General features: G+C 38.1%; 1 pseudogene; it reads left to right on the top strand.

Annotated features, from left to right (window-relative positions):
• Positions 1 to 3004: 3004 nt before the first annotated feature.
• LOC120365631 (chymotrypsin-like elastase family member 2A pseudogene) lies at positions 3005 to 12552 on the top strand (annotated as a pseudogene).
• Positions 12553 to 23368: the final 10816 nt, after the last annotated feature.

Raw genomic sequence — 23368 nt, 5'->3', positions numbered from 1 at the left:
ATTTTGGTGCACCCATCTCCCAAGCAGTGTACGTTGTAGGCAATGCATAGTCTTTTACCCCTCATCCCCCTCATAGTCTTCCCACTGAGTCCTCAAAGTCCATTATATCATTATTATGTCTTTGTATCCTCACAGGTTATTTTCAACATACTTTCTGTTTTCTTTGCCTATCATATAATTTTTTTTTTTTTATTAAAAACCAGACATTTAAAAGAATTGAATTTAGTAACTCTGGGAATCAGATTATCCTCTCTCTCTCTCTATGGTTTGTTTCTGCTTTTTTGGTGATTTTAAAAATCAAATTCTGTAAACTCTGAATGCTCTGTTTTTTGTGGGCACTGGAGTCTCTGCCCAGTTAGGTTAGTGGTCAGCTAGCAGTCAGATAAACATATTTTTTGATGCCTGCAACAAACAAGCCTTTCTGTTTTATCTAAGGGACTTTAGTCAATATTGGGGTGTCGTCAACACTCAGACAGGTGGTTTACATCTCCATTTCAGCCTTTACTTGATGCTTGTGAAAAACCTCAAGGTTAGCCAGACATAAGAGTCTAGGACCTTCTTAGGTACTTCCCGAGCTTGTGCACATCCCTGGGCATCCCCACAGCCCTGTACATACATTTAGGCTTCTATATTTCCAGGAATATGTTAGAGCATGCCAAAAATCCCCTGTGAAATCCCATTTCCAAGCTTGGCCTTTTAACATCTTTGTCTAGCCTTTTAACCCCATTTGCTATTCACTGCCCAGGCAGCCATAATGTACAGCAATTGGTTCCTATTGTTTTCATTGAAAGGAACAAAAGGAAATAGATTCCTCGCACTGGGAAAGCCCTGAATCGGGTTAAATAAAGAACATTTCTGTGAGTAAAGTTTTCCAGAGAGCTACCAGATAGTTCAAATAATGACAGTCCTCTGGAAATTAGATTTTGAAGGAATCTCAATTTAGTGCTGTCTCCTCCAGAAGCTTCCAGGCTAATTTTCAGTGTGAATCCAGGCTTTTGGTTTTCAAGGATACCATGGAGCTGGAAAAGGAGAATGAGAATAGAGCAAGTTAAAATGCCACAAAACCTGCTCTTCCTACTAAGATGCACCAAGTTTATTGAATACACAGTCTCATGGATCGCTCTAATTTCCAAAGTTTTAAGAAAGCAGATTCTGATAATTTTTGTCAGTGTTCTCCTGATTTAATGAAAGAGAGAATTTTCAAAATTATTTTCTCTGCCATTTTTGTCTATATCACTTTATAATTTGATTTTTACATGGCCTTTCACAGATTTATCTTAAATGTGATTTTAATTAGTTTAATATTGTAATTTAGGATTACATTTTTCTAACATACACAGAGTATATTCTCTTATATTGAAAGATATGTAATCAGTGATTTCATCCCTTGTGATAAATATAATCACACTTAGTAGTGTAATCTCATGAAATTTATATATCAATTGTGGTAAAAACTGCTTCTGGAGACTAATATAAATGGAATAAGTGAATAATTCAGAAATATGACAATGATCTTTGTGGTGAAATAAAAGTAAAAATCACCAGAAGCAGAGAGTGTTGTTTTCCAAAATGTCATGGTGATAAAAGACAATTAAAATAAAGTTCAAAAGTGTGGAAATAATAAATGAAAACATAATTTTGCCATTTTATTAGTAGACTACATTTTGAAGGTAGTGTTGTTTTAATGGGATTAAACAATAAATAAATTATACAGGCAATTTACGGGAGATATGGATAAATCAGTTCAGTTTGAAACAGTTATAAAAAGAGGAATCATTGAAGAAGAAAAGTTAGAATTACAGGAGTTTAGAGTTAGAAGGAATTATAGACAACATCTGGTTCAACATGTTCATTTTTTTAAGTGAAATAATGAGATTTAGAAAGGCTAAAACACTTGGCCAGAGTTAAACATTGAGAAATGGACCTAAAACGTTGATTAAAAGATTTACTAAAAGGTAACTAAAAGATGACTCTGGTTTTGAGCTGGACAATGTCCTAAAAGGCAGCTCAGAGTACTTTAGACTCAAGACTAGTGTCTTGTCTAGACTTAATCTTGTCTAGACTGAAGTCTAGACCTCCTTCTCTAAAATGCCATGTATAGTTGCTGCCAGTGCCTATCAACATGATAGTTTGGTATATGGAGTAGGATTTGTTTAACATAAAATTCTCAGAAAAACCTAGCTAGGAGTCCAGACATTGTGTTATCAGGTTTTAGCATTTTCCATGTCTTTTTTAAACAAAGCATCTTTCATCCTGTGAGTCAATACATATTTATGGAATACTATAAATTACAGGCATCTTGCTAGGCGGTAGAGATACAAAGAGACAGAAGTAACAGCGCTGTCCTAAAGCACATCCAACTGTACTATGCTTGGAAGAGCAGCTATTGTAAATCAAAGAATCACAGCACCACTTGGTGAGTGCTCTTCCTTTAGTATGAACCAAATACTGCAGGAGCACAGAAGATGGACAAGTTAATTCTTCTCTGAGAAAGCTTGAACAGATTAGGTATGGAAATATGTTTTAATTGATACAGAGAAGACGAATTGTAGAGTTTATAGATGAGGAAAGGGTGGGTAAAGAGAAGAGGAAGAGGATGCCAGGAAGACAGCAGCATGTGCAAACCCGGAAGTGGCACTAACGCCTGGTGTGTTCATTCCTTGTGATTCACAGAGGATGTTAAAGAAGGGAGGAATGTGAGACGAGGCTAGATAGCTCTGATAGGACTGAATTAACAGGGTTGCCATTCTTACTAATGACAATTCCAGGCAAGAAATGTAGTGGCTGCTGTGGTGGGTTGAGCTTTCCAGATTCCCCTTCCAGGCTGTGAGACAGCCCAATGAGACTCATGTAAAAAAATAATTCATATTTTTTTAGTCTATTGTTTTTTCTTGTTAGTTTGTTTTGGTAATTTGTCATACAATAACAAAAGACTAATACAGGAGCCAAGAAATGATTTCATGCAAAGGCCTGATCAGATGTCTTACTTTTTGTTTTTGGAAAGATGACTGGTTGTGAGCTGGGCAATGTCTTGAAAGGCAGTGAGGAAGCCATTTGTCAGGTGAGTGTTTCCCAACTGAACATGGGCAACATGGCTTTGATGATGAAGAGAAAGGCACAGAGTTAGAAGACATTCTTGCAGAAGAACTGCTTAAAGCTTTAACAATGTAAACACTTTCTGCTCTATTATCTGTCTTTGATTCCCTGACAAGAACAAAAACTTTAGAACGGTATACTCTGAGAGCTACTGCTGGGTGGAGAACTTTTTGATAGAGAACATTCTGCTCTAAAGTGATGTAAGATAAGATTGTATCCTTATTCCTTTTAAAATTTTTAATGATGTAATATACCTACAAGAGAGGATATGCTGCATAAGTAAGGACATTGTTAAAAAATAAAGTGAGAACCTATGTATCCAATTCTGAGCTAAAGCAAATATATATATCATCAATACCTTTGAAGGCCCTTTGTGTGTCTCTCTATTTTCATTCTCTCAGCCTTTGTTCTTTTTAAGAAGAATGCTTAAGACTATGTTTTTTCTCCAAAACACAAATTTATAAGATTCGTAAAAGAGAACAAGTTTTGATACATGGAATTTTTTTATCATTTAATTTTACACATTTAAAAGTTTTTCTTTGTGTTCTTCTATGACCCATCTAAAATAAATTTTGAAACTTAAAAATATTATGATTCTTTTATAAGCTATTTATTGTTACTTAATTTTAACTCAATACTTTTTCAGAAGAGAATGTAATCTATAACATATTGATTATTTAATTTTTGTTGGGTTAATGTCAGAATTACCATGAATTAAATTTTATAAATATAACATGTACTCTTGAAAAAAATGTGTCTTTTCATGATATTGGATGAATTTAATGTTCTTCTATTTTTGCATTATATTATGCTTATTTGTGCTGTTCAGGTATTCTTAGAGATTTCTTATTTTCTCTGTTAACATATCATTAGTTGAAATGCATTTAATAACTATGATTCTAGGTTTAAGGTAAAATTAACTTTAAAGTTCTGTAAAATTTTGTTTCATATATTTTTAAGGGAAGTTATTTGGTGCATTCAATTTTAGAACTGCATGTCTCCTTTCTGAATTGTAACTTTTACTGTAAAAAAGTGATCTTTTTCATTTGGCTTTGCTATGATTTGAATATTTGTCCCATCAGAAGCTCATGTTGAAGTTTAATCCCCAATGTGGTAGTATTGAGGGGGATCCTTTAAGAATTGATTGGATTATAGGGATTCTCCACTCATAAGTGGATTAATCCAGTCACGAATTAATGGTTTAATAGGCTAATGGGTTAACAAGTTTCAAAGGAGTGGAACTGGTGGCTTTATAAGAAGAGGGAGAGACCCGAGCTAGCAGGCTCAGCCCCCTCACATGTAATTCCCTGCATTGCCTTAGAACTCTGTAGAGTCTCCACCAGTAGAAAGGCTCTCACTAGTCACAGGCCCCCAACCTTGGACCTCAGCCTCCAAAAGTGTAAGAAATAAGTCCCTCTTCTTTATAAATTACCCAGTTTCAGGTATTCTGTTATAAGCAACAGAAACAAACAAACAACCAACCAAAAAAAAAAACTACAACAGATTATTATAATTTTTTCCTTAAGGGATTATATGTCTAGTATTAAGGTAGCTATGCAAGTTTTCTTCATATTCGTATTTTCTAGTACATAATTATACATTCTTTAACATTAAACTTTCTAAATAGAAGCATATCTTGTTTTATTGAGGTTTACGTCACTATGCTTCACAGATATTGCTTTTTACTTTAATAAATTTAAAGTTTATGTCAGCTTTGTATCAAGCAAGTCTATTTGGTGCCATTTTTTCCAACACCCATGTTCTCACTTCATATTGTTGTGTCATATTTTAGTAATTTGCACAATATTTAAAACTTTTAAAATTATATGTGTCATGGTGACCTGTGATCAGTTATCTCTGATTGTTACTCCTGAAATTGTTTCATGCTGTGTGTCTTCTGAGTGCTCCACTGACAGACATTTTTCTCTCTTGCTTCCTTTCCTCAGGCCTCTCGATTCCCTGAGACCCAACAGGATTGAAATCAGGCCAATTAATAACCCTATCAATGTTTAAGTGAAAAAAAAGAATCACATATCTCTCACTTTAAATCAAAAGGTAGAGATGATTAAGCTTTGCAAGAAAGGCAAGTCAAAGGCTGAGATAGGCCAAACGTTGGGCTTCGTGCACCAAATATTTAGCAAATTTGTCAATGTAAAGGAAAAGTTCTTGAAAATTAAAAGTGCTACTCCAGCAAACACATGGATAATAAGAAAGCAAAACATCCTCGGTGCTGATATGGAGAAAGTTTGAGTGATCTGGATAGAAGTTCACACCAGCCACAACATTCCCTTAAGCCAAAGCTTAATTCAGAGTAAGGCCCTAACTCCAGTTTTATGAAGGCTGAGAGAGGTGAAGAAGCTGCAGAAGAGAAGTTTGAAGCTATCAGAGATTTGTTCATGAAGTTTAAGGAAAAAAGCCATATTTACAACATAAAAATTCATGGTGAAGCAGCAAGTCCTGATGTAGCAGCTACAGCAAGTCATTCAGAAGATGTAGCTAGGATCACTAATGAAGACAGCTACACTGAATAACATACATTGATTTTAGATTAAACAATCTTAAACTGAGGAAGAATCTCTTTGGTACACTCAAAAAAGCATATGCTGCATACATAATTGCAATGTTAAAGAGTAAAGTGAGAATCCATATACCCAATTCTTAGCTAAAGCAAACAAAGTTATCAGTACCTTTGAAGGTCCCTCGTGTGTCTCTCCATTTTCAGATGTCTTTCTGTTGTTGTTGTTTAATGTGTGTTTTCTCTGTTCCAGATTTTCATCTGGAAATATCACCAACCTAGGACTTTCATAGCTAGAGAGAAGAAATCAATTCCTGGCTTCAAAAGGCAGGCTCAGGTGATTTAAAATTGAAGCTGATGCTCATGAACCATTCTAAAAATATTAGAGCCCTTAAGAACTATGCTAAGTATAGTCTGCCTGTGCTCTGTAAATGAAATAACAAAGCCTAGATGACAGCATATCCGTTTATAGCACGGTTTACTGAATATTTTAAGCCTACAGTTGAGACCAACTGTGTAGAGAAAAAGATTCCTTCCAAAATATTACAATTCATTTACAATAAAGCTGGTCACCTAAGAGCTCTGATGGAGATTTAAAAGGAGATAATTCTTTTATGTCTGCTATTACAACATCCATTCTGCAGCCCATGGATTAAGAAGTAGTTTTGTCCTTCAAGTCTTATCATTTAAAAATGGATTTTGAAAGGCTATCAAAATAGCAACATTAAGAAGAGTTTGTAAGAAGCTGATTCCAATCTTTGTAGCTGACTTTGAGGAGTTCAAGACTCCAGTGGAAGAGGTAACTACAGATATGGTGGAAATAGCTGGAGAATTAGAATTAGAAGTGGAACCTGAAGATGTGACCACGATTGCCGCAATCTCATGGTAAAACTTTATTGGATGAAGAGTTCCTTCTTATGGATGAATAAAGAAAATAATTTCATGTGATAGAATGCACTCCCAATGGGCATACTGTGAACACTGTTGAAATGATCACGAAGGATTTAAAATATTACACATTCTTAGTTAATAAAGCAGCTGGAGGGGTTGAGAGGATTGATTCCCATTTTGAAAGAAGTTCTACTGTAATTAAAATGCTATCATAGAGCATCACTTACTACAGAAAAATCTTTTATAAAAAAAGAGTCCATCAATGTGGCAAACTTCATTGTCTCATTTTAAGAAATTCCTGGCTGGGTGTAGTGGCTCATGCCTGTAATTACAGCTCTTTGAGAGGTCGAAGCAGGTGGATCACCTGAGGCTCAGTATGACCCACATAGAGAAACCCTGACTCTACTAAAAATACAAAATTAGCAGGGTGTGGTGGCACATGCTTGTAATCCCAGCTAGTCAGGAGGCTGAAACAGGGGAATTGCTTGAACCCGAGAAGTGGAGGTTGTGGTGAGCCGATATCGAGCCATTGCACTCCAGCCTGGACAACAAGAGCAAAACTCCATCTCCAAAGAAAAAGCAATTGCTTCAGAGACCCTACCCTCCAGCAGCCACCACGCAGCCATTAGCATAAGGGCAAGACCTTCCACCAGCCAAAAGATTAGGACTCACTGATGATCATTAACATTTTCACAAGGAAGTATTTTTAAATGAAGTTATGTATCTTGATTTTTAGATACAATAGATTACCATACAGTATAAATATAACTTTTATATGCACTGGAAAACCGAAAATATTATGTGACTCTCTGTACTGTGATATTCACTTTATGGCAGTGGTCTGAAGCCAAACCCACAATATCTCTGAGGAATACCTGTACCCATATTTTAAAGTGTTCTTTAGCATGTAATGATTTATTTTATGTTTATGATGTTTACATTTGTGTCTTTCCTGGGGAATTTAGTCCCTAGAGAATTTTAATTTTTTTCTAATTATTGTCACATGCGGATTAATTTTTATTTTTTATTAATACATAATAAATTTACATATTTCCAGAGTGCATTTGATACTTTGATACATTCATATAACATGCAAAGATAAAATTAGGAATTAATTTTTAATAACTTCACTTTGTACTTTAAATTTGACCTGCTTTTATTATGTTTTTCCTTGTATATTTTTCTATGTATTATTTATAAAATTTGGTTTTTTAAACACTCATTCCATTGACTTACGTCTTCTATTTATATATTTTTTCCAAGTTTTACATGTTAGCAGTCTCATCATTTATAGTTAACAAAATATAATGATAAGTGGTACATTCTAGACCAACTACTTTATAATGCCTTAAATTATGTCACTTTTGATTTGTATGCTATTTTTGTCTAGAATTTATGTTCTATACAAAGTTTTAATTATATACACCCAATGTTAAGTTATATGTGTTAAACCATATATTTAACATTTTAACTGTGCAATGTTTATTTTGTATTTTAGATCAAGCTTTGGGGCTTATTTTCCTCCATTTGGAAATATAACCATAATAGATTATTTAGTAGTAATTTATACTAAACCATTTTTCCCCTGCCAACAATGTTTATTTTGCCTTTTTTCTTAAAATACAGTTTTTATGATTACATGATTTGATGTTGATAGCTATTTTCTTTCAGTTTATTAAAGATATCTCACTGTCATTTGATTTACATTGTTACTTTTGAGATGTTTTCTGTTAGTCTAACAACCATTCATTTCAGATAATTTATTTTTGTTTCTGATGCTTTGTCTATGGTGCTTTGTAACTTCGTTATAATGTCTCTCAGTAGGGATTTTTACAAGTCATTCTCTCTCCTTTTTTTTTTTGTATTGTGATGCCTGACTTCCTTCCTTCCTTCCTTGTTCTTTTTTTCTCTTTCTTCCTGTTTGTTGCTATTCTGTTCCAAAATTCTTAAGTGATAACTCTTTAAATATTTCATTTTCTATTTTTTTCCCTAGACCTCTGATTAGGTATATATCAATATTGTCACTCTGTCTTGCATGTCTATACAAATTTCTTTTTTATATTTTATACTTTTTATATTTCATGCTTTCTGTGAAGCTTCTTCAAAATAATTTTTTTCACTTCATGACTTCTTTCTTCAGCCCTAAGTTATAAATTTGACATGGTACATTTGAATTTTATATTTTAATTGTGACATTATTTTTTTCCTGCTAGCTATGTTTGTTTTGAATCTGATTATTTTAATATCATGTAATTCCTTGATTAGTTTTACAGTTCTTCTTATATATTTTAAAATATACTTTGTATTTATATTTTATAATTCTGATACTGGCAGATTCCATTTTTATGTTGTTCCGGCTGGCTTTCACTTACATTGGAATTTTTTCCTAATTTGCTTTATGATTTTTTTTTTTTTGTCAATATATGATTACTGAGACTGTTTTCTATCAAAGCTTTTAGGCCTAGATTTCAGAGAGTTTTTGTGTTTTCTCTCTCATTCACCTGGGAACATCACAAGCTTGGTACAATCTGAAGCCAAACATTCTACTTGGGTTTTTGAGGTTGCAGAAATAGTATGTATTCTACCTCAAAATAGATACAGCTGCCCTTGACAGTGAATTCTAATGGAGACTACTTATATGTCTTCCAAGTCGTGCTCTTTCTCATAATCTATTTTTTTTCTTAGATTCCACTCTCTTTTTCTAGTGAATCATCTCCCCAAGGATACTTTTTCTGACCAATTATTTCTAGTCTCAGATTAGATAAGATGTCCTTAGGCTGGTGTATTCTCCTTTTCAAAGGTAGTGTTGACATTTATATTTCTATCACCTGAACCCTTCCTGAGAGCAGTCACTATATCTTTCCCATCTTGTACTTATCCTCAGGGCTGATCATGGTCCTTGGCACATACTAGCCATGAAATAAATCTTTGTTAATAAATGAGTAAATTAACATCAAGTTAAAAGGACGTGAATTAAAGTGGCTCTCTGTTCTTTGCTGATGGCTTGATTTTAGCATCACATTTCAGGCCTAATTTCACAGAATAATCAAACATATTTACCAATTCTCCTGATTAGGAATAGTTAAAAACAAATTAATGCTCAAACCAAAATAGTTGATACTGGCAGAAACTTTTCAGTGTTTTCCAAATGGGTAACATTAAACAACATATTCAACAAACATGTTCATTTGATTATGTGGGAGTGATGGGATGTGCAGTTTAATCTACTCAGTAGATTTCTCTCCATGCAGTTCTCTCCAAAAATCAAAGTTAATTTCAGTAGAAAAGAGCAATTAATGACTCTCTACGCCTCTCTGTCCTTGACTCTCATTCGATATCTCTAACATGCAGTTTTGGAGTTTCAAGGAACTGGACTTTTTGTATAATTGAGCAGATCTACATTTTTTTCTTTGGGGAAGTAAGGACTCTTCCTATTGGAGATTGTGCTGCACAAACCTGTAAAACTTGGTTAGACTAGAAGCCATTCTTCTTGATTGATAGCCGTTTGTCATCTACACCCCTGATATTCCAAGCTTTGGCTTTTATTTTGATCAAGAACACAAAATGCTTACACTCCAGTCACCTTTCTGCTTCTTATACTCTGCTAAAAATCCAACCAAGAAGATGAAGATTCGAGAGAAAAGTATGTGACATGTTAATTCTTCATTCTTTTAAGTTCCAAAACCTCTATCACTGTATCAATTAGAGTATTAGAAAGTCACTTACTTGGAGTTATTCCCTTAGGCTTTATTCCTTTGTAAACTTTACAAAACAATTCAACAATTCTTGCCTTGTATTAAAGATCAATATAAAAAATAAAGACGAATAATTTTTTGTTGTTGTTACTGAAAGACAGTTGATTCTAAGTTCACACCACAAGTTGCTTCTTACGTATTCAAGACATATTTATTGGGCATTTACGTGCCAAGAAAGGAAAAGTTTATCTTGTCAAGTACTATTAGGTTACCATTCAACAGTTGCCTCTAACGATACAGGGTATTCCCTGTTTGTTTTTGCTACCAGGAAACTTAGAATTATTTTTGGGGCTCAGTGGAAATGGTATTTTTATTTGCGTTTCTGGTGAAATTCTCTCTATTCCACTCTTTTCATATCCCACCCCAACCTCCAGTCTCTTCCTTGGCTCTATTTTATCCTAATTCATATACTCTCATTTAGTTTTACACATTTATATTTAGTGACCTAAATATAGGCAAAGTTTTAAATGATAAACAGTGGTGCTGCAGCATAGTACATTTATTCATTATCAACAGAAGATCAAGACCATAGTAGAAGTCTTAAAGATCATGGTAAAATACACCAAGTATTTCTGGTTTAAATGAAATTAATTTTGTGCGTAAACTAGCATGCATGGAATACGCAACCTTGAAATCCTGAACAATGAGGTTATTTTTAAAGGGCTTAGCTGCCTTTTATTGGTTCTGATGTATCATGAGATCAGATGAAGAAGCTTTGCTAAAATGCCACCTGGGGTTGGATATAGCATCACAAAGGCCATTTGCTTGTGCTACCATCTATGGTCCAATAAAAGAAAATCAAAGATTAGAAACATTTTTGGTTTTGCCAGTTGGATATGATGATAGAATGGGTTACCTAAGTTTCTGTAGCATATTAAATTAAAATAAGGCCATGCCAATATTCATGTAAAAGCTGTTAATAAAGGCTATTTATATCTACTGTGCTAGTAAAGAATGTATGATACAATTTACTAAAATAAAATAATCATGATTTAGAAAGAATAGCAATAGGCATACTGAATTGCAGCACATCAGCAAAGAAGGTGGCTATTTTAGGAGAAAGAAGAAATATCCTATCTTATAATAATGTGAACTATGTAGTGTATGTGGATCAGTCACGCAATCATTTCCTTTGGTTATCATAATGTCATGGGGTGGCTAGGGCAAGAATATTATGAAAGGCTCAGAAAAGTCAATTTCAATTCTAAAGTCTCTGATGTAGCAATTAAAAGAAATAAACTAGATCTACTCGCATCATCATATATACAATAGTAAAATAATAATAAAAGCAAATTGCTATGAATGCAAGCATACTTCAGGAATAGTGACTCTATTTGGAGAGAGTAGGCAGAGAATGAGATAGAGAGTTGTTATATCTGTAACATCTCATTTTTTAAAAAAGTGAAAAAAATGTAATAAATATGATAAATGATGACATTTCTTTAGTCTGAATTATGGTTTTCTATGTGTCTGTTTTCTTGATGTTTGAAATATTTAATTTCACATTCTTATATTTTTTATTAAGAATCCCCAGCACTTATAAATGTGTAATTTATCCATCGTCACGTTGCTGTAAATGATTGCAGTAGTTTGAATAGCGGCCCCCTGCCCTGCGAGAAAAAAAAAAAAAATTCTCTTTGTCTGTGACCTCTGCTCATCCACAGCTGGATCTCACCGGAGTTTCTGCTGGCTCCTCCAGGACCTACCACGTGGTGCTGGGCCGGCAAAGCCTCTCCACTGAGGAGACCGGCTCACTGGCCGTCAAGGTCTCTAAGATCGTGGTGCACAAGGACTGGAACTCCAGCCAGCTCTCCAAAGGGAACGACATTGCCAGGCTCAAACTGACTAACCCTGTCTCCCTCACCAACAAGATCCAGCTAGCCTGCCTCCCTCCTGCGCACCATCCTACCCGACAAGTACCCCTGCTATGTCACGGGCTGGGGAAGGCTGAAGACCAACGGGGCTGCTCCTGACATCCTGCAGCAGGGCCGGTTGCTGGTTGTGGACTATGCCACCTGCTCCAGTTCTGGCTGGTGGGGCAGCACCGTGAAGACCAATATGGTCTGCGCTGGGGGAGATGGCGTGATCTCCAGCTGCATCGGAGACTCCGGCGGGCAGCTGAACTGCCATGTGGCTGACGCCCATTGGGAGGTACATGGCATCGTCAGCTTCGGGTCCTCCCTTGGCTGCAACTACTACCACAAGCCCTCCGTCTTCACACGGGTCTCCAACTACATTGACTGGATCAATTCTGAGGTTACCAAGAACCTCGGAATATGGCCATATTTGGAATAGGTGCTTTGCAAATATGATGAAGGTAAAGCTCCTAAGATGAGCTCATGCTGGATGAGGGTGGTCCCTAAAATCAGTGGTGAATATCCTTCTAAGAGATAGATAGAAAAGGAGAAGACACAGAGGAGAAAGCCATGTAGCGATGGAGGCAGGGGTTGGAGTGACGTGCCTAGAAGTCAAGCAAGGCCTGGGGCCATGAGAAGGAGGAAGAGACAGGGCAGCATTCTTCCCCAGCCTGCAGAAGGAGCGTGGTCCTGCTGGCACCTGGAGTTCGGACCCAGACTCCAGAACTGTGAGGGAATACACTTCTGTTGTTTAAGCCTCCAAATTAGTGCTAGTTTTGTATGAAAATCTTAGGGAATAAAACCCTTGGAAATCAAAGACCCCAGCTTTATTTCAAGACTCTCGTTTTAAATTCTAGGCAGATCCCAGGAAGCCAGAGGAGCAAAGATTCAGGCCTGGCCAGTCTGTCACATGGTGGGTCAGGTACAGCTACAGGAAACAACGCCTTTCACAAAAGCAATACGGAGAAACAGTCTCCTGGAAGACGGTGAGAAAAAGAACGTTCTTTTTCATTTAAAGATTTTTCAAAACAAAATCCTTTTTTTCCTGCATCATTTATTGGACTGGTACTGAAATTAAACTGAAGTTGTCAGGGCAATCGTACACTAGAGTGAATTCTGTCACGGTTGGAGGCAGATGAATATGGGACCCAGGAGGTTTGTTACGGACCCATTATCAGACTGAACACTAAACTTAGCACGAGGCCAGTGCTTCAGCTCCAGCTAGTTTGAGAAACACGAGAAACAGCTGGAGATAAAGGAGGAAAGTCTGTAGGTCGCTTGGCTTCGTTGAGCCGTCACCTGGTGGAGACACTACTGGAGTTGGCAGCCTGAGATTCCGCAATTCCCAGCTCCCGCACCTCGCCACAGGCAGAGCACTGCAGGGAGGGAACCGTGTGTGTCCCCAGCTGCTGCTGGCTGGGGTTGAGCATGAGCTGGCACTGGGAGAGGCCTGTCTTATGCTGCTCCACTTTCTTGGCAGGAAGACCAGAGAAAAACATCAGCTTTGGAACAAGGCGTGCACTGGCATAGTGCAGCTCACTGTGGTGTGAACAAATCATTTTCCATCTGTTTGTGAGGCTTGCATGTGTGTTACAGGTTGGTGGGTGTAACCAATCCACCCTTGCTCTTTGGTATCGGTTCCATGAGTAATTGATGTTTCTGGGGATGCCTCATGCTGTTCATCAAACCACTGGTGTTTTATCCAAATGAGTCAATGTTTTTACATTCTTTCTTTCTTTCTTTCTTTCTTTCTTCTTTCTTCTTTCTTTTCTTTCTTTCCTTTCTTTTTTTTTTCTTTTCCTTTCTCTTTTTCTTTCTTCGTTCATCTTTCTTTCTTTTTTCTTTCTTTTGTTTTCTGTCTCTCCCTTTCTCCTTCTCTCTCTCCCTCTTTTCTCTCTCGCCCTTTCTTTTCCTCTCCCTCATTTTCTCCTCCTCTTCCTCTGTTCTCTTCTCTTCTTCTTTTCTCTTTCCTTGCTTTCCTCCCTCCCTCCTTCCTTACCTCTCTTCTTTTCTTCCTTCTTTCCTTGCTTTCTAATTCTTCCTGGTTTCTCCACGTTCTGTTCCTCCTCCTTTTTCCACGCCTCCGTTAGTGACGCATCTGAAGTGGGGTTGGGGAGAGGGATTGGGAGAACATAGAATTCAGAGGTTCTTAAATTATCGTAGATGATTTTTTAATATAGTTCATTTCCTTTTTTATTTGTATTATACTTTAAGTTCTGGGATGCATATGCAGAGCCTGCAGGTTTGATACATAGGTGTATATGTGCCATGGTGCTTTGCTGCACCCGTCAACCCATCATCTACATTACGTATTTCTCCTAATGCTATCCTTTTCCTAGACCCCCGCCCCCGGACGGGCCCCAGTGTGTCATGTTCCCTTCCCTGTGTCCACATGTTCTCATTCTTCAATTCCCACTTACAAGTGAGAACATGGGCTGTATGGTTTTCTGTTAGTTTGCTGAGAATGATGGTCTCCAGCTTCATCCATGCCCCTGCAAAGGACATGAACTCATCTTTTTTTTATGGCTGCATAGTATTCCATGGTGTATATGTGCCACATTTTCTTTATCCAGTCTATCACTGATGGGCATTTGGGTTGGGTCCAAGTCTTTGCTACCATGAATAGTGCTACAATAAACATAGGTGTGCACGTTCCTTTATAGCAGAACGATTGATAATCCTTTGGGAATATGCCCAGTATTGGGATTGCTGGATCAAATGGTCTTTCTTGAGATCCTTGACCTATGAATCACCACACTGTCTTCCACAATGGTTAAACGAATATACATTCCCACCAACAGTGTAAAAGCCTTTGTCTTTCTCCAGATCCTCTCCCACATTTGTTGTTTCATTCTAATTGGCACGAGATGGTATTTCATTATGGTTTTTACTTGCGTTTCTCTAATGACCAGTGATGATTAGCTTTTTTTCATGTGTTTTTGGTCACATATTGGTCTTCTTTTGAGAAGTATCTGTTCATATCCTTTGCCCACTTTTTGATGTGTTGTGTGTGTGTTTTTTTTTTTTTTTTGTAAATTTGTTTAAGTTCTTTGTAGATTCTGAATAGTAGCCCTTTGTCAGATGGATAGATTGCAAAAATTTTCTCCCATTCTGTAAGTTGCCGTTCAATCTGATGATAGTTTCCTTTGCTGTGCAGAAGCTCTTTAGTTTAATTACATCCCATTTGTCTATTTTGGCTTTTGTTGCCATTGGTTTTGGTGTTTTAGTCATGAAGTCCTTGCCCATGCCTGTGTCCTGAATGGTATTGCCTAGGTTTTCTTCTAGGGTTTTTATGGTTTTAGGTCTTAGGTTTAAGTCTTTAGTCCATCTTGACTTAATTTTTGTATAAGATATAAGGAAGGCGTTCAGTTTCAGTTCTCTGCATATGGCTAGCCAGTTTTTCCAACACCGTTTATTACATAGGAAATCTTTTCCCTATTGCTTTTTTTGGCCAGATTTGCAAAACATCAGATGGCTGTAGATCTGTGGCATTATTTCTGAGGCCTTTGTTCTGTTCCATTGGTCTATATCTCTGTTTTGGCACCAGTATCATGCAGTTTTGGTTACTATAGCTTTATAGTATAGTTTGAGATCAGATACTGTGATGCCTCTAGCTTTGTTCTTTTTGCTTATACTTTTGTCTACATAGGCTCTTTTTTGGTTCCATATGAAATTTAAAGTAGTATTTTTTAATTCTGTGAAGAAGGTCAAGGTAGCTTGATGGAGATAGTATTGAACCTGTAAATTACTTTGGGCAGTATGGCCATTTTCACGATACTGATTCTTTCTACCCATGGGCATGGAATGTTTTTCCACCTGTTTGTGTCCTCTCTTATTTCCCTGAGCAATGGTTTGTAGCTCTCCTTGAAGAGGTCCTTCACATCCTTTGTTAGTTGTATTCCTAGGTATTTCATTCTCTTTGTAGCAATTGTGAATGGGAGTTCACTCATGATTTGGCTCTCTGTTTGTCTATTATTGGTGTATAGGAATCTTGTGATTTTCATACATTGATTTTGTATCCTGAGACTTTGCTGATGTTGCTTATGAGCTTAAGGAGATTTTGAGCTGAGATGATGGGGTTTTCTAAATATACAATTATGTCATCTGCAAATAGAGATAATTTGACTTCCTCTCTTCCTATTTGAATATGTTTTATTTCTTTCTCTTGCCTGATTGCCGTGGCCAGAACTTCCAATACTGTGTTTAATAGGAGTGGTGAGAGGGGGCATCCGTGTCTTGTGCCGGTTTTCAAAGGGAATGTTTCTAGTTTTGTCCCTTCAATATGATATTGGCTGTAAGTTTGTCATAAATAGCCCTTATTATTTTAAGATACGTTCCATAAATACCTAGTTCATTGAGAGTTTTTAGTACGAAGAGTTGTTGAGTTTTATTGAAGGCCTTTTCTGCATCTGTTGAGATAATCATGTGGTTTTTGTCATTGGTTCTGTTTAGGTGATGGATTACACTTACTGATTTGCATATGTTGAACCAGGCTTGCATCCCAGAGGTGAAGCTGACTTGGTCATGGTGGATAGGCTTTTTGATGTGCTGCTGGATTTCATTTGCCAGCATTTTATTGAGAATATTCACATCAATGTTCATCAGGGATATTGGCCTGAAATTTTCTTTTTTTGTTGAGTCTCTGCTAGGTTTTGGTATCAGGATGATGCTGGCCTCATCAAATGAGTTAGGGAGGAGTCCCTGTTTTAAATTGTTTGGAACAGTTTCAGAAGGAATGGTACCAGCCCCTCTTTGTACCGCTGGGAGAATTTGTCTGGTCCTAGGCTTTTTTTGGATGGTAGGCTATTAATTACTGCCTCAAATTCAGAACTTGTTATTGGTCTGTTCAGGAATTTGACTTCTTCCTGGTTTAGTCTTGGAGGGTGTATGTGTCCAGAGTTTATCCATTTCTTCTAGATTTTTCAGTTTATTTGCATAGAGGTGTTTATAGTATTATCTGATGATAGTCTGTGTTTCTGTGAGATCAATGGTGATATCCCCTTTATCATTTTTTGTTGTCTATTTGATTCTTCTCTCTTTTCTGCTTTATTAGTCTGGCCAGTGGTCTAACTATTTAGTCGATCTTTTCAAAAAATCAGCTCCTGGATTCTTTGATTTTTTTGAAGGGATTTTCATGTCTCTATCTCCTTCAGTTCTTCTCTGATGTTAGTTTTTCTTGTTTTCCGCTAGCTTTTGAGTTTGTTTGCTCTTGCTTCTCTAGTTCTTTTCATTGCAATGTTAGGGTGTCAATTTATATCTTTCCTGCTTTCTCCTGTAGGCATTTGGTGCTATCAATTTCCCTCTCAACATTGTTTTTACTGTGTCCCAGAGATTCTGGTACGTTGTGTCTTTGGTTTCATTGGTTTCAAAGAAGTTATTTATTTCTGTCTTAATTTTGTTATTTCCTTAGTAGTTATTCAGGAGCAGATTGTTCTGTTTCCATGTAGTTGTGCAGTTTTGGGAGAGTTTTTAAATCGTGAGTTCTAATTTGATTGCACTGCTGTCTGAGAGACTTATTGCTATGATTTCCCTTCTTTCGCATTTGCTGAGGAGTGTTTTACTTCCAATTATGTGGTCAATTTTAGAATAAGTGTGATGTGGAGCTGAGAAGGATATTGATTCTGTTGATTATATTCTAAAGAATATATCTCTGTTGATTTGGGAGAGTTCTGTAGTTGTCTATTAGGTCTGCTTGGTCCAGAGGTGAGCTCAAGTCTTGAATATCCTTGTTAATTTTCTGTCTCACAGATCTGACTAATATTGACAATGGGGTGTAAAGGTCTCCCACTGTTATTGTGTGAAGTCTAAGTCTCTTTGTAGGTCATTAAGAACTTGCTTTATGAATCTGGGTGCTCCTGTATTGGGTGCATATATATTTAGGATAGTTAGCTCTTCTTGTTGCATTGATCCCTTTACCATTATGTAATGCCCTTCTTTGTCCTTTTTGATCTTTGTTGGTTTAAAGTCTGTTTTATAAGAGACTAGAATTGCAACACCTGCTTTTTTTTTTCTTTCCATTGCTTGGTTAATATTATTCAATCTCTTTAGTTTGAGCCTATGTGTGTCTTTGCACATGAGATGATCACCTGAATACAGCACACCGATGAGTCTTGACTCATTATCCAATTTCCCAGTATGTCTTTTAATTGGGGCATTTATCCCATTTACATTTAAAGTTAATGTTGTTATGAGTGAATCTGATCTTGTAATTATGATGCTAGCTGGTTATTTTGCCTGTTAGTTGATGCAGTTTCTTCATAGTGTTCACAGTCTTTACAGTTTGGTATGTTTTTGCAGTGGCTGCTACCAGTTTTTCTTTTCCATATTTAGTGCTTCCTTCAGGAACTCTTGTAAGGCAGGCCTGGTGGTGACAAAATCTCTCAGCATTTGCTTGACTATAGATGATTTTATTTCTCCTTCATTTATGAAGCTTAGTTTGGCTGGTTATGAAATTCTGGGTTGAAAATTCTTTTCTTTAAGAATGTTGAATATTGGCCCCCACTCTCTTCTGGCTTGTAGGGTCTCTGCAGAGAGATCTACTGTTAGTCTGATGGGCTTCCTTTTGTGGGTAACCCGACCTTTCTCACTGGCTGCCCTTAACATTTTTTTCTTCATTTCAACCTTGCTGAATCTGACAATTATGTGTCTTGGAGTTGCTCTTCATGAGGAGTATCTTAGTAGTGTTCTCTGTATTTCCTGAATTTCAATGTTATCCTGTCTTGCTAGGTTGGGGAAGTTCTCCTGGATAATATCCTGAAAAGGGTTTTCCAACGTAGGAAATACCATCACTTTCATGTATACCAATCAAACACAAGTGTGGTCTTTTCACATAGTCCCATATTTCTTGAAGGCTTTGTTCTTTCCTTTTCATTCTTATTTCTGTAATTTTGTCTTCACATTTTATTTCATGAAGTTAATCTTCAATCTCTGATATCCTTTATTCTGCTTGATTGATTCAGCTATTGATACTTGTGTATGATTCATGAAATCATCGTGCTGTTTTTTTTAGCTCCATCAGGGCATTTCTGTTCTTTTCTAAACTGGTTATTATGGTTAGCAATTCCTCTAACCTTTATTCAAGGTTCTTAGCTTCCTTGCATTGGGTTAGAACATGCTCCTTTAGCTCAGAGGAATTTATTATTATTCACCTTCTGAAACCTACTTTTGTCAATTCATTAAACTCTTTCTCCATCTCATTTTGTTCCCTTGCTGGGGAGGAGTTGTGATCTTTTGGAGGAGAAGAGGTATTCCAGTTTTTGGAATTGTCAGCCTTTTTGCACTGCTTTTTTTTTTTCTTCTCATTTTCGTGTATTTAGCTACCTTTGGTCATTGATGTTGTTGACCTTCGGACGGGTTTTTGTGTGAATGTCCTTTTTGTTGATGTTGACGCTATTCCTTCTTGTTTGCTAGTTTTCCTTGTAAATGTCAGGTTCCTGTGCTGCAGGTATGCTGGAGTTTGCTTGAGGTCCAGACCCTGTTTGCTTGGTATCACCAGCAGAGGCTGCAGAACAGCAAAGATTACTGCCTTTTCCTTCCTCTGGAAGCTTCATCACTGAGGTGCAGTGGCCAGATGCCAGCTAGAGCTCTCCTGTATGAGGCATCTGTCATCCCCTGCTGGGAGGTGTCTCCCATTCAGAAGGCACCATGGTCGTGAATCCACTTGAGGAGGCAGTCTGTCCCTTAGCAGAGCTCAAGCACTGTGTTGAGACTGCTCTCTTCAGAGCTGGCCAGCAGGAATGTTTTAGTCTGCTTAAGCTGTGCCCACAACCACCCCTTTCCCCAGGTGCTTTGTCCAAGGGAGATGCGAGTTTTATCTCTAAGCCCTTGACTGAGGCTGCTGCCTTTCTTTTAGAGATGCCCTGCCCAGAGAGGATGAATCTAGAGAGGCAGTCTGGCTATAGTAGTTTTGCAGACTACAGTGGGCTCTGCCCCATTCGAAGTTCCCAGCAGCTTTGTTTACACTGTGAGCAGAAAACCACCTACTCAAGCCTCAACAATGGCGAATGCCCCTCCCCCCACCAAGCTAGAGTGTCCCAAGTTGACTCCAGACTGCTGTGCTGGTAGCAAGAATTTCAAGCCTGTGGATTTTAGCTTGCTCGGCTCCATGGGGATGGGATCCACTGAGCTAGACCACTTGGCTTTCCAGCTTCAGTCCCCTTTCCAGGGAGTGAATGGTTCTGTCTTATGGGTGTTCCCAGCACCACTGGGGTGTGAAAAAACTCCTGCAGCTGGCTCAGTGAGAGCCCAAACAGCCACCCACCTTTGTGCTTGAAACCCAGGGCCCTGGTGGTATAGGCACCCAATGGAAGCTTCTGGTCTGCAGTTGTGAAGACTGTGGGAAAAGCATAGTAGGTACCTCTCATGAGTGGGTACCTCTCATCTCACTGATTTCTCATTTCTGGAAATGCATAAATCACCTGTCTTCTGCATTGCTTTCCCTAAGAGCTACAGACTAGAGCTGTTCCTATTTAGCCATCTGGTTAATATTCTTTTAAAAAATATTAAAAGAGATTCTCCTTCTCCTGCAGGCAATGGAAACTGCGACATGTGGAACAAGGCAGTTCAGTTAAAATATGAGGATGCATCCTGGGGATCTATAGAGCAGGCAGCACTGTGTAAGGCGCTCTAGGGATGAATATCCATGTCCTCTTCTGAGCATGCAGAGTTACTCCTCCTGACACGTGCTCTGCAATAAAGAGAAGATGGAGTTCTGGTGTTCAAAATACTTACAGTACTATTGGGAAGAGAAGGAGATTTGTCAGAGGAAAAATGATCAAACAATGCTTGTAAAAAGAATTTAGGGAAGAGAAGCAAATAGCTTGAGTAAATGTCAGTTTGTGTTGCAAAGAGCTCCTGAAACTGAATCCTGCATATGAGTACAATATGGTTAGTTATAAAGGAGGATGATGAACACAGCAGCCCTGGGGAATAAAACATGGAAGAAGAAGAATTGTCTTAGCCACACACAAAATATACTAACAGTAATGAGAGCTGATGAGCTAAAAAAAAGTTACAAAGAAACACACAATGTTTTAAGAAAGTTTATGAATTTATGTTGGGCTGCATTCAAAGCCATCCTAGGGTTCAGGCTGGACAACTTTGTCCTAAAGGTTGTCCATATTTAACGGACATTATTTGCCTGTGGTACAATTAAAATCAATAAAATGGTAAAAACTATGTTGTAGGTTTCCTCCAGAACTCCTGATAAATTTGAATGGTTCTCAGGGCCATTCTAAGATTATATTATTCCCCTAAAGTTTATTTCTATTGTACTCACACTTTCCCCAATAAACTCTCCAATAATGCTTCATCTTCCAGGTTCAACTGTTGCAGGAGCGGCCATGGGAAACAGATCTCTCGGACACCGAATATTGGAGGAAGGAGTTTATTTGGCCGGGAGCCAGGTGGGATATTTGCCTAATATCCAAGCTTCCCTAACAAAAGAAGTTTCCTTCTTTATATAGGCTTATACTTTAGATGGTACACGTGGAAGAATCTTAGGTTCATAGCTTAACATATGAAAAGGGTCTCGGTTTACAGTCTTAGGAATGAGAAGGGGAAGTTTACAGTCTTAGGAAAAGGGAAGTTGATCTGAGTTGCCTGAGTCTCCCTCTTCATTCCCCTCTTTGAGACCCTTTATAATATTAGTGAGAGGTCTCACTTTCATTCTCACTTTCCAGATTTTCTGAAGAAACAGACTGATAATGTTTCATATAATACACTCGTGATGTCACTTTTTGGCTAACTACAGTAGGGATGAATCCCCTAATCATCTGAAGGAACAAGGGCAGTAGACAAGGGAGCAGTAAACAAACACCTATTATCATTATAACACTTACGATGAGGGTTTTGAATCCTCCCGAGGATGAGAACCAACCTCCAAACAAGGACTCAGGGTCAAATCCGTGCCACACCTGTACAGGCACGTGTGCCAGTTTGGTCATGCCTCACACAATCTCCTCCACTGCTTGCCCCTGGTCATCTAGGCGCAGACGGCAGTTGGTTAGACTGAATTTTCCCTAGACTCCCCCTTCGGCTGCTAGCAAATAATCTAGGGCCAGTCAGTTCTCATAAATCGCATTTCTCATTTGAGTTTCTTGTCGGGCCAAGAGGGACAGAGCTTTGCCCATTTCATTAGTATTTCCAAAACAGCCTGCAACCGGATGATCTGGTTGAGCATGTAAATAGGGGTCCGGTATCCCCATGAGCCATCCTCAGCCCATGTGGCCAGCCCATAGTACTCAATAATTCTCTCCGGTGGCCGCTCGTCATCTGTCCAATTCCCTAGTTTTGGGTCTCTCTTCTCCCTAGCAGAATAAACTGAATGCTCTAACAGCTCACCTATCTTAATAGATAAGGGGAAGAAAGAAGGCTTAATGATGCCTATGACACAGCCACCTGTCCATCTCATGGATTACACACCTTAAATTGAGTACCGTTATATACACAGGTTCCCTGCTGTGTCCCCGTACATTTATAAGAACTGCAGGACAAAAGAGTAACTTTTCCATCCTACCTGGTGTACACACTGAGGGCATTCTTTAAAATTAGTTAATGTTCCTACTGTGCAAGTCCAAATAGTAAGAACAAGTCCCACGATGAATCTCCTCATGCTTCGGCTGTGCGTGGACCAGCCAGCTTCCGGGATGTGGCTGGAGCAAGGCTTGCTGTCCTTCTTAAGGCGATTCTGCAGTCCTGGCCTTGGTCTAAGTCTCAGCTGTTGCTGGTTTTGACACGGCTGTGGTGGATTCAGGCTGGGATTCCCTCCACCTTCACAGCTGTGGGATTGGTCAGGATCAGGTCTGAAGTCCTTTCCATTGTGGCTTTAGAGGGGCTGGACTCCCGTCCTTTATCCACACGTGACTACCTAGTGAGAAAGGGTGAGCTGGGGAGAAAAAGGCTTACAGGACATTTGTTATTTACTTAGGTTGAAGTATCCTAAGCAACTCTCCTTAGAGCTGGTAACTAGCATCCGAACTCAATCTCTCCCCACTCCCGAGGAGTTCCTATGGGTGCCCAAAGTAGGGGTGGAGGCCTATGGTATAAGACTTAAAAGGGGAATATCCTGTTTTTTTCTAAAGGGGGTGCCTTTAGAAAATTTTGAATAACCCCAAGGGAAGTGCCTGCACCCACTCTAATCTTGTTTCCTAAGCACTTTCCCTAAGCTGTTTTTGATGGTCCAGTTCATTTTTCCCACTTTTCTGGAACTCTGAGGTCAGTAGGCAGTGTGCAGTTTCCAGGTGATACCCAAGGCC

This window comes from Saimiri boliviensis, chromosome 16 (assembly GCF_048565385.1).
Source record: "Saimiri boliviensis isolate mSaiBol1 chromosome 16, mSaiBol1.pri, whole genome shotgun sequence".
NCBI lineage: Eukaryota > Metazoa > Chordata > Mammalia > Primates > Cebidae > Saimiri > Saimiri boliviensis.
The sequence above is the reverse complement of the archived record's forward strand: the minus strand, read 5'-3'. Positions and strand labels throughout refer to the sequence as shown.